Here is a 12,930-nt window from a genome sequence, read left to right as displayed (position 1 = left end):
CAGTCGGTAATGGCAACACTAACAAAGCAGCTGGCTCCAAAGCACATCCTGGGACCATCTCTGCTCCAAAACATTTAACACAGCAATTCCCTGGAGAGGACCAAAAATGTCCTTCTTTTGGGGTCTCTGCACTTGTTTTCTCTGCCTGGAATTCCATTCCCCTAGGTTTTTCATGACTTTTTTTTCCCTTACTGAATTCATTTCTCTACTCAGATAAATCACTTGAGATCATATTATTTAAAGAGCCCTCTGGTCACATTCTGTGTCCTTACTATGACTTATAATACTTTCTAAAACCCATCCCTACCCAATATGATTTTATGTATGTTTATGTGTAAACCTCATGAGGGCAGAGCATCATTGGCTTTGTTCATGGCTGTATCACCTGCACTGGGACAGTACCTGGTGCATACTGGACAATCAATATTTGAAAGCAAAGCTGCTCTGTCTGTACCCAAAGACTCCACATATGCAAAGGAAGAGATGTCATTTGGTCATTAGGACAAGAGAAAGAAAAACATGTGCCTAAACAAGTAACAAAAAAATGGTATGTTACTTGCTAAGATCCTGGCTATGAACATGTTTTTTGCTAAGTTCAGAGCAAATCATATTTTCACTGTCTTACCCCAGTTCTCAGTGAGCAGAATGTCAACCAATATTATTAGAAGAGCATACAGAATGAGATATTCCATAATGACCACTTTGGGAAATAGAATCTGCTACAAAAGTGTTTTGTTTTCAAACTTTCTAAGGGTTAAAGAATTAGAAATATCAATTTCAAAACAAATAAGCAGCTGCTGAAATGCAGTAGGAAGAACAACAGAATATATTACAGATTCTTGTGTAATCTAAATTGTACCACAAACTTGTACATTATAAGATTGTCGGGGCCAGCACTGTGGTGAAGCAGGTGGAGCTGCCACCTGCAGTGCCAGCATCCTATATGGGCGCTGGTTCGAGTCCTGGCTGCTCCTCTTCCCATCCAGCTCTCTGCTATGGCCTGGGAAAGCAGTAGAAGATGGCCCAAGTCCTTGGGCCCCTGCACCATGTGGGAGACCCGGAAGAAGCTCCTGGCTCCTGGCTTCGGATTGGTGCAGCTCTGGCCGTTGCGGCCAAGTGGGGAGTGAACGAGTGGATGGAGGACCTCTCCTTCTCTCTCCCTCCCTCTCTGCCTCTCCTCCCTCTTTGCCTCTCCTCCCTCTGTATAACTCTTTCAAATAAAAAAAAATATTTTAAAAACAGATTGTTCAATTTTCACTCTATGTTTTATTTGTTCAGGAAGATTTCAAGTATCTTAGACTAGACATCTGCACTGTATATCATTTTACTGCTGATGTCTACCAAAGCTCTATACAAAGTAGGTGAGTATTCTGAAAATCCTAAAAGGCTGATCAACAATGATATACTCATGATTTCTCCTTCATTCAAGATTACAATCCAAAAAAGAAAACTGAGAGTAAATACCATAATAGAGGATAAGAATATGAGCTATGGACTACACTACTTGGGTTTATATCCCTTCTCTAAAAAGTGTTAGTGTTTGGAAACTTCAAGTTATCATCCTCTCTATTCATCACTTCTAATCAGAGAGAATTATACTCACCTCACAGGATTGTTATTCAGGGTTAATATAAGAAAAGAAAAGCTTACAAGAAAGTATAGTATATGTACACAATGGAATACTATACAACAGTTAAAAATGAATCCTGTCATTTGCAACAAAATGGATCCAACTGGAAATCATTATAATAAGTGAAGTAACCCAGTCCCCAAAACAAATACCACATGTTTCCCTGATCTGTGGTAACAGAGTACCTAAAAGGTAATCTATAGAAGACTTATATCAGCTGTTGAAGAACAGTGTTGTGTTGTGTTGTGTTTTTTTATGCCACTTGTTGAACTGTTTACTAAGTGTAGGGTTAATCTTATGAGTATAAAGTTAACTGAAAATGGGTTTTCGTAAAAAAAAAAAAACTAAGAATGGGAATAAGAGAGGGAAAAAGAAAAAGGGTGGGAACGTGGGCAGGGGGGAGAGGGGTAGAAAGCATCACTATGTTATTGAATCTGTGTACAGGAAACACAGAATTTATAAACCTTAAGTAAAATTAATTACACGTAATATATTCATTCATGCACAAAAAAATTAATGAAAAAAATGATGCTTCCTCTGAGCTCTGTGGAGCAAGCATGCCCTCCCCCAATACTACTCTTAGGAAATATAATAAAAGTATTCTTAAGTATTCTTTCACTAGCCAAAGAAAAAAAAAGTTTATCAAATAACTCCACTCTAACAAAGCTAGAAACTGAGCCTGGAATAATGAAGAAAGCTACCAGAAAAGTAACCATCACAAATTGTACACAGAAAAAAAAACATAATAACAACCCTTAATTTATCATCATGTAAATAATATATAGTAAGAATGCTAGGCATACAAACAAGCAGAAAAACATGGACCATATCCAAAAGAAAAAAGAAGTCCCAATAGAATACCTGTAGCCCTTAGATCACCTAAATGTTGGAATTTTCAGACAGTGGTTCAAAAATACACTTATTAATACATTCAAGGACAAAGACAATGTATTCATAATGAGTAAGTACATGGAGATACTTAGAAAAACAGAAACTGTGAAAGTAAGTGAAACAGAATTCCAAGAATTCTAAATTATGGCCTACACTGTGGCGTAATAGGCTAAGCCAGCATCCCATGTTGGCACCAGTTCATGTCAGGTTGGCTCCACTTCCAATCTAGCTTTCTGCTTATTGCCTGGGAAACCAGTGGAAGATGGCCTAAGTGCTTGGGCCACTCCACCCACGTGGGAGACCTGAAAGAAGCTCCTGGTTCCTGGCTCCTGGATTCTGATTGGCCTGTCTCTGGCCCTTGTGGCCATTTGGGGAGTGAACCAGCAGATGGAAGACCTTTCTCTCTGTTTCTTCCTCTAACTCTACCTCTCATATTTTTTTTTTAAAAAAAGAATTCTAAACTACAATTTTGAAATAAAATATCCACTCAATGGGATAAGAGATTAGAAATGACAGAGGAAAAGATCAGTCAACTTGCAAATCCCTAAAAATTAACCAGATCTGAAGAAATCAATGGGGGAAAAATACCTAACTAAAACAAATATGAGTATTTGTGACTACTGTTTGTTTTCCAAAGGTTTATCATTAATTTTTCTTAACTAAATTCATCAAGTTTTCGATGTGTAAGCCAGATAGTACCTTTTTTACATTTTTTAATTTTTTAATTTTTTTTAACTTTTCTTTAGCAAATATAAATTTCCAAAGTACAGCTTATGGATTACAATGGCTTTTCCCCCACATAACTTCCCTCATGCCCGCAACCCAACCAACTCTCACTCCCTCTCCCATCCATTCACATCAAGATTCATTTTCAATTATCTTTATATACAGAAGATCAATTTAGTATATATTAAGTAAAGATTTCAACAGTTTGCACCCACACAGAACATGAAGTGTAAAATACTGATTGAGTACTAGTTATAGCATTAATTCACATTGAACAACACATTAAGGACAGAGATCCTACATAAGGAGTAAGTGCACAATGACTCCTGTTGTTGACTTAACAAATTGACACTCTTGTTTATGGCATTAGTAATCTCCCTAGGCTCTTGTCAAGAAATTCCAAAGCCATGGAAGCTTTTTAAGTTCAATGACTTCAATCTCATTTAGACAAGATCATAATCAAAGCGAAGGTTCATTCCTCCCTTCAGAGAAAGGTACATCCTTCTTTAATGGCCCGTTCTTTCTACTGGGATACTGGGATCTCACTTGCCGAGATCTTTCATTTAGGTTTTTTTCTTCCAGAATATCTTGGCTTTCCACGCCTAAAATACTCTCATGGGCTCTTCAGCCAGATCCAAAAGCCTTAAGGGCTGATTCTGAGGCCAGAGTGCTATTTAGGACATCTGCCATTCTATGAGTCTGCTGTGGATCCCCCTTCCCATGTTGGATTGTTCTCTCCCTTTTTTATGCTATCAGTTAGTATTAGCAGACACTAGTCTTGTTTGTGTGAACCCTTTGACTCTTAGACCTATCAGTGTGATCAACTGTGAACTGAAATTGATCACTTGGACTAGTGAGATGGCATTGGTACATGCCACCTTGATGGGATTGAATTGGAATCCCCTGGCACGTTTCTAACTCCACCATTTGGGGTAAGTCAGATTGAGCATGTCCCCAATCGTATATCTCCTCCTTCTCTTATTCCCACTCCTATATTTAACAGAGATCACTTTTCAGTTAAATTTAAACATTAAGAATAATTGTGTGTTAATTACAGAGTAAAACCAATAGTATTAAGTAGGACAAAAAAATACTAAAAGGGATAAAGCATTAAGTTGTTCATCAACAGTCAGGACAAGGACCAAACAAGTCATTCTTTCTCCTAGTATCCATTTCATTTCAACAGGTTTCCTTTTTGGTGCTCAGTTAGTTGTCACCGATCAGGGAGAACAAATATTTGTCCCTCTGGGACTGGCTTATTTCACTCAGCATGATGTGTTCCAGATTCCTCCATCTTGTTGCAAATGACCAGGTTTCACTGTTTTTGACTGCTGTATAGTATTCTATAGAGTACATGTCCCATAATTTCTTTATTCAGTGTACTGTTGATGGGCATTTGGGGTGGTTCCAGGTCTTAGCTATTGTGAATTGAGCTGCAATAAGCATGGAGGTACAGACTGCTTTTTTGTTTGCCAATTTAATTTTCTTTGGGTAAATTCCAAGGAGTGGAATGGCTGGGTTATATGGTAGGGTAATATTCAGGTTTCTGAGGGATCTCCAGACTGACTTCCATAGTGGCTTTACCAGTTTGCACTCCCACCAACAGTGGGTTAGTGTCGCTTTTCCCCACATCCTCTCCAGCATCTATTGTTGGTAGATTTCTTTATGTAAGCCATATTCACCGGGGTGAGGTGAAACCTCATTGTGGTTTTGATTTGCATTTCCCTGGCAGCTAGTGATCCTAAACATTTTTTCATGTGTGTCTGTTGGCCATTTGGGTTTCCTCTTTTGAAAAATGTCTACTGGGGTCCTTGGCCCATCTCTTAAGTGGGTTGTTTGATTTGTTGTTTTGGAGTTTCTTGATCTCTTTGTAGATTCTGGTTATTAACCCTTTATCTGTTGCATAGTTTGCAAATATTTTTTCCCATACTGTCGGTTGCCTCTTCACTTTCCTGACTGTTTCTTTTGCAGTACAGTAACTTCTCAATTTGATGCAATCTCAATAGTTAATTTTGGCTTTGACTGCCTGTGCCTCTGGGGTCTTTTCCAAGAAGTCTTTGCCAGGGATACTCCAATGTTCTTTAATAATTTGATGGTGTCTGGTCATAGATTTAAGTCTTTAATCCATGTTGAGTGAATTTTGTGTAAGGTGAAAGATAGGGGTCTTGCTTCAAGCTTCTGCACATGGAAATCCAGTTTTCCCAGCACCATTTATTGAATAGACTGTCCTTACTCGAGCGATTGGTTTTGGATCCTTGATCAAATATAAGTTGGCTGTAGATGTTTGGATTGATTTCTGGTGTTTCTATTCTGTTCCATTGGTCTATCCTTCTGTTTCTGTACCAGTACCAGGCTGTTTTGATAACAACTGCCCTGTAGTATGTCCTGAAATCTGGTATTGTGATGCTTCCGGCTTTGTTTTTGTTGTACAAGATTGCTTTGGTTATTCGAAGTCTCCTGTGTCTCCATATGAATTTCAGCATCATTTTTTCCAGATCTGAGAAGAATGTCTTCGGTATCTTGATTGGTATTGCATTGAATGTATAAATTGGTTTTGGGAGAATAGACATTTTGATGATATTGATTCTTCCAATCCATGAGCATAGAAGATTTCTCCATTTTTTGGTATCCTCTTCTATTTCTTTCTTTAAGGTTTTGTAATTCTCATCATAGAGATCTTTAACGTCCTTGGTTAAGTTTATTCCAAAGTATTGATTGTTTTTGTAGCTATTGTGAATGGGATTGATCTTAGAAGTTCTTCCTCAGCCATGGCATTGCCTGTGTATACAAAGGCTGTTGATTTTTAGGCATTGATTTTATATCCTGCTACTTTGCCAAACTCTTCTGTGAGTTCCAATAGTCTCTTAGTAGAGTTCTTTGGATACCCCAAATAAAGAATCATATCGTCTGCAAATAGGGATAGTTTGAGTTCTTCCTTCCCAATTTATAACCTTTAAATTCTTTTTCTTGCCTGATGGCTCTGGCTAAAACTTCCAGAACTATATTGAATAGCAGTGGTGAGAGTGGGCATTCCTGTCTGGTACCAGATCTCAGTGGAAATGCTTCCAACTTTTCCCCATTCAATAGGATGTTGGCCATGGGTTTTTCATAAATTGCTTTGATTGTATTGAGGAATGTTTCTTCCATACCCAGTTTGCTTAGAGTTTTCATCATGAAAGGGTGTTGTATTTTATCAAATGCTTTCTCTGCATCTATTGAGAGAATCATATGGTTTTTCTTCTGCAGTCTGTTAATGTGGTGTATCACGTTAATTGATTTGCAAACATTGAACCATCCCTGCATACCAGGGATAAATCCCACTTGGTCTGGGTGGATGATCTTTCTAATATGATGCTGCATGCTATTGGCCAGAATTTTATTGAGGATTTTTCCATCTATGTTCATCAGGGATATTGGTCTGTAATTCTCTTTCAATGCTGATCTTTCTCTGGCTTAAGGATTAAGGTGATGCTGGCTTCATAAAAGGAATTTGGGAGGATTCCCTCTTTTTTGATTGTTCTGAATAGTTTGAGAAGAATTGGAGTTAGTTCTTCTTTAAATGTCTCGTAGAATTCAGCAGTGAATCCATCTGGTCCTGGGCTTTTCTTTGTTGGGAGGGCCTTTATTACTGTTTCAATTTCTGTCTCAGTTATGGGTCTGTTTAGGTTTTCTATGTCTTCCTGGTTCAACTTAGGTAAGTTGTATGTGTCCAGGAATCTATCCATTTCAGATAGATTTCCCTGTTTGCTGGCATACAACTGTTTGTAGTAATTTCTGAGGATTCTTTTTATTTCTGTGGTGCCTCTTGTTAATTTCCTTTTTAGTCTCTGAATTTATTGATTTGGGTCTTTTTTTTTTTAGTTAGTTGGGCCAATGGGGTGTCAATTTTGTATATTTTTTCAAAAAATCAGCTCCTCATTTGGCTGATTTTTTGTAATTTTTTTGGATTCTATCCTATTGATTTCTTCTCTGATTTTAATTATTTCTCTTCTCCTACTAGATTTGGGGCTGGTTTGCTGCATTTTTTCTAGATCCTTGAGATGCACTGAAAGCTCATTTATTTGGTGCCTTTATAATTTCTTGATGTAGGCACCTATTGATATAAACTTTCCTCTTAACACTGCTTTTGCTATATCCCATAAGTTTTGGTATGTTGTGCTGTTAACCTCATTTACTTCCAGAAAGTTTTTGATTTCTCTTTTGATTTCTTCTATGACCCATTGTTCATTCAGGAGCATATTGTTCAATCTCCATGTATTTGCATATGCTCTAGGGATTCCTGAGTTGCTAATTTCCAACTTCATTCCTCTATAGTCTGAGAAGCTTCATCATATGATTGTAATTCTTTTGAATTTGCTGAGACTTGCTTTATGGCCTAGTATGTGGGCAATCCTAGAGTATTTCCATGCACTGCTGAGAAGAATGTAAATTCTTTAAATGTAGGATTGAAAGTTCTGTATATATCTGTTAGATCCATTTGGGCTATAGTGTCGTTTAAATCTACTCTTTCCTTGTTGATCTTCTGTCTGGTTGAACTGTCTATTTCTTAAAGTGGTGTATTGAAGTCTCCCAGTACTATTGTATTGGAGTCTAAGTCTCCCTTTAAGTCCCTTAACATATCTTTTAAATAAACTAATGCCCTGTAATTAGGTGCATATACATTGATAATCGTTATATCTTCCTGTTGAATGGATCCCTTAATCATTATATAGTGCCCCTCTTTGTATCTCAACAGTTTTGTGTTAAAGTTTATTTTGTCTGATATTAAGATGGCTATGCCTGCTCTTTTTTCATTTCTGTTAACATGGAATATCTTTTTCCAACCTTTCACTTTCAGTCTGCATGCATCTTTGTTGGAAAGATGTGTTTCTTGTAAACAGCAAATAGATGGGTTTTGTTCCTTAATCCATTTAGCCAGTCTGTGCCTTTTAACTGGAAAGTTGAGGCCATTGACGTTCAATGTGAATATTAATGAGTAGTAACTTTGCCCTACCATTTGCCAAAGATATTTTCTAATATATGGTTTGAGTTTCCTGTGATCTTTTGCTGTGAGGTTTCCTTCCTTTACCTTCTTTCATACTGATGACCATGTTTCCATGTTTCTGTGTGTAACACATCTTTAAGCATCTTTTGCAGGGCTGGATGAGTGGCAACAAATCCTTTCAATTCCTGTTTGCTATGAAAGGTCTTTATTTCACCTTCATTCACAAATGAGAGCTTTGCAGGATATAATATTCTGGGCTGGCAGTTTTCTCTCTTGGTACCTGGGCTATGTCTCGCCATTCCCTCCTAGCTTGTAGCGTTTCTGATAAGAAGTCTGCTGTGAGTCTAATTGGAAATCCTCTGAGAGTAATCTGACGTTTCTCTCTTGCACATTTTAGAATCTTTTCTTTGTTTCACTGTGGTGAGTTTGATTACAACGTGTCATGGTGTGGATCTCTTTTGGTCATGGTTACTAGGGGTTCTATGAGCTTCCTGTACTAGGATGTCTCTGTCCTTCTCCAAACCCAGAAATTTTCTGCTAGTATCTCACTAAAAAGGCCTTCTAATCTTTTCTCCCTCTCCATGCCTTCAGGAACTCCTAGAACCCGAATGTTGGGTTTTTTAATAGTATCCTGTAGATTCCCAACAATATTTTTTAGACTTCTAATTTCCTCTTCTTTTCTTCAGTTTGACTGTATACTTTCCTGTTCTCTGTCTTCTAAGTCTGATATTCTCTCTTCTGCTTCATTGACTCTATTTTTAAGGCGCTCTAATGTGTTTGTCATTTGATCTATTGAATTCTTCATTTCATTTTTATTTCTCTTCACTATCACTATTTCATGTTCTGCTAGCTTCTGCATTTCATTTTGATTCCTCCTTAAGATTTCATTTTTGCGACCGGCACTGTGGCTCACTAGGCTATTCCTCCACCTGCGGTGTTGACACCCTGGGTTCTAGTCCCAGTTGGGGCACCACATTCTATCCCGGTTGCTCCTCTTCCAGTCCAGCTCTCTGCTGTGGCCCAGGAAGACAGTGGAGGATGGCCCAGGTGCTTGGGCCCTGTACCTGCATGGGAGACCAGGAGGTAGCACCTGGCTTCTGGCTTCGGATCAGCACAGTGTGCCCACCGCAATGCACTGGCTGTGGCGGCCACTTGGGGAGTGAACCAACAGAAGAAGGAAGACCTCTCTGTCTCTCTCTCACTGTCTAACTCTGCCTGTCAAAAAAAATTAAAAAAAAAAAAAGATTTCTTTTTTGTGAGAGATTTTCTATCCTGTCCAGTAAGGATTTCTTTAGTTCAAGAATTTGTTTTTGAAAACTTCTAAATGTTCTTATCATAAATTTTTTGAAATCCGTATCTTGTATTTCTTCTTTTTATTTATTTATTTATTTTTTATTTTTTGACAGGCAGAGTGGACAGTGAGAGAGAGACAGAGAGAAAGGTCTTCCTTTTTGCCATTGGTTCACCCTCCAATGGCTGCTGCGGCTCGCACACCGCGCTGATCCAAAGGCAGGAGCCAGGTGCTTCTCCTGGTCTTCCACGGGGTGCAGGGCTCAAGCACTTGGGCTGTCCTCCACTGCACTCCCGGGCCACAGCAGAGAGCTGGCCTGGAAGAGGGGCAACCAGGACAGAATCCAGCACCCTGACTGGGACTAGAACCCGGTGTTCTGGCGCCGCTAGGCAGAGGATTAGCCTGTTGAGCCATGGCGCCAGCTGTATCTTGTATTTCTTCTGTCTCATCATCTTCTTAATCTTGGCTTGGGGTGTCTTGTTCATTTGGGGGCGTCATAATGTCTTCCTTGTTCTTGTTTCCTCGGTTTCTGCGTTAGTTGCTTGGCATTGTGGAGATATTCTTTAGTTTCTTTTTTTTCCCTTGATATGGTGGGTTTTCTCAGTATACTATGACCCTGCTTTTTATGGATCCTTAGAGGCTTGTGATGGGTGTGGCAAATGAGCTCTGTTTGGTTCTTCAGGGTTAAGGGTGTGCCAAAGGTGACACACCTAGGTTAGGCATGGTAAATCTCTCTCTCTCTCTCTCTCTCTCTCTCTCTCTCTCTCTCTCTCTTTTTTTTTTTGTTTCAGAAGGGAAGTAATTCTGCACAGCTGAGTGGAATTGAAGGTAGTCAGTTTCTGATCTCTGGCTCCTGGGGGTATAATATTTGTCTGCTCTATTCCAAGAACCACACAAAAGATCTAAAAGTCCTCAGTGTAAGTTCAAATTTCTCTGCCATCTCCCACTAGGTTGTCAAGGTTACCGAGTTTGTGTACTCTCCTGAGAGTACTCACGTCTCTGTGAGTTCTCTCCCACACCTTCAGTTTCTCACAGTCTCAGTTCATTAGCTCCACACCTTCACTAGGTCCTAACCTCCTGTTATTTCATCCCCCCAGAGTCAGGTTTTTCTGCTTTGCTGATGGCGGGTGCAGCTTTTACGTATATCCAAAATGGTGCCTGCTCTTTGTCTTGTTCTCCTTGGAAAGGCGAGTGGAGAGAGAGACTCGTTTCCGTACCAGTCCCTTTTTTTTTCCCTCTCTCCTCTAGTTAGCCTGGTGAACTTCCCCCACGGGGCTTCAAGCCTCATTCCCTCTAGAATCCTCCTTCCATTTTCCCGCCAGTGTCTCAGGCTACTGAGGTTTTGCCTCACCTCCCTTTCCAGCACTGGTGCGTAGATTCCACGGCCGGGGTCCCAAGCTGTATGCGCCTCTGTCCTCCACATAGGTCCACCCTGATCCAGTAGTTCCGGAATAGTTTCCTCTGCTGTTTCTTCCCTAACTCTTCCTTGAACCTCCAGTATCTCCACTTTTATTAAACTGTCTTTTCCCAGACTACCAATGTGCTCCCTTCCTATTCTGCCATCTTTCTCTCCTCCAGATAGTACCTTCTAAGTGTCTTTTCAAATATCTAAATAGTTCATCATATTACTCTAAACTTTTAATAAATAAAAGTTTATTTGCTAAACAAAGTAAAACTTCAACCAATTTAACCACTTTCATATTTAACCATGTTTCATATGATCTATCTATACAATAGTAGCACTTAAAACTAATGGTAGATTTTTATCAAATTCAGAAGGCTTCTAAACAATATAAAAATAGCCTTTGCTGTTCAGGTTAGAATGGTAATTTGCGATTATTGAGGCCATTGCTCTGAAAGGATCAGCCTTGTCCTGCATCCCCTGGGTGTTTCTCCCTCATCCATCGGCCTGGCCCTGATGGTGTGGGAGGCTCTGGAGTCCTAAAACTTGGAACAAATTTGAGATTTTCTTCACATGCATAGCATAGAAGATGAATTCTTTTTGCTCTACCACGCTTGAAGAACCTGATGTTCTACTAGTAGTTAACCAGCTATAGGACTTAGAAGCAAATCCACTGAACAGAAGAGTTCATGTCCAGGACCATGGATGTCTGCTGTCCTTATTTTGTGTATAGACCATCCCAATGCCACTGCCATCCTCTCAGCTTTGCTTGCTCTGCAATAGTTGGCAGAATGCCATGTGAAGAGAGAAGATGAAAAGAGAACTGGGTATGATGCAGAGTTTGCAAAATGTTATATGGAAAACTACAACTCCAGGAGAAACCAAACTTCTGGCCTCTGAAATCTATGACATTCTATAATCCTACAATATGACAGATGGTGACAGCTTCAATGAAATGAAGTCACATGGAAGGAAAGTTCAATTTCTTCTGGGAACTACAAACATGACAAAACGGTGGTTTTGCAAAGACATGGTCTTGATGATATGTCAGACAAATCTATGTGAAGAAGCTTTGTTAAAAGATTAAAGGCATCATTAGCTTTACTTTTTAAATGGTGTTCAAAGACTTGTCTCGTGAATCCATTCAGATTTGAAAGCAGAGACTTTGGTATTACCAATAGCATCAATCAAGGTTATAAAAGCTCCGCGAGTTGTGAAAGTTGTAAAAAGTTAAAGTGTTTGAGAGATTCTGGTCCCCTTCTAAGGCACTCCAGTAAGCAGCAGCAGAACAGATCACAGAGCTACCCAACTATCTGCCCAAGGATCAGAGTCCCACAACAGAGAGGACAAAGCGGTGTCCCAGGTTGCTCACACCCAGGAGATGGGGCTAGCTGGCTGAACACGGCTGCAAACTTTGTATCCAGATCATTTTACTAGTAATTTCTATTTCACTTTGGAGCTCCAGGTGTGAACCAACAAGGGGTCAGTTTTCAATGGTTGTGGTGAACTGTCAAGTGCAATTTGCAACAAGTTATCATGAAAAGGTTTCAGATTACAGGACTGTGTCTGCGGCACTTTGCAGCTGATTGGACATTTTACCTCACTGAGTGGTAAAAATGACAAAGGCTACAGGTGGAATTGCTTTGTTCATGAAGATAGTTTTGGTTTTATTTTCCTTTTCTCCATTGCTTCACTTTTTAAAAACATGGGTACATCATGAAAAGCAAACATGTTTGTGCAGCTTTATATTTTGAATTACCTGAAACATGTGATTAGGAAATCTCATTTTATCCTCAAGCCTCAGTACCTATCTGAAAAGAAGTTTCTTTTTAGCTAAAGTTGTGCATGAATTGCTGAACATTTTCCTCAGCTTTTCATGAACACTTCGTGTTTTGGTAACCCTCACTGAAAACTGAAAACATGCTTTGGTTACCCCTTTGGTGCCTTTTAATATTTTGCCAACCATGTTTATAGAAAGGCCACTACAAATGATATGTTGCAAATTA

At 39.3% G+C, this 12,930-nt stretch overlaps 1 pseudogene; it reads left to right on the top strand.

The window, feature by feature from the left end:
- Positions 1-11,513: 11,513 nt before the first annotated feature.
- On the top strand, positions 11,514-12,361 carry LOC133764671 (armadillo repeat-containing protein 1-like; annotated as a pseudogene).
- Positions 12,362-12,930: the final 569 nt, after the last annotated feature.

The sequence above is a fragment of the Lepus europaeus genome, chromosome 7 (assembly GCF_033115175.1).
Source record: "Lepus europaeus isolate LE1 chromosome 7, mLepTim1.pri, whole genome shotgun sequence".
NCBI classification, from domain to species: Eukaryota; Metazoa; Chordata; class Mammalia; order Lagomorpha; family Leporidae; genus Lepus; species Lepus europaeus.
The sequence above is the reverse complement of the archived record's forward strand: the minus strand, read 5'-3'. Positions and strand labels throughout refer to the sequence as shown.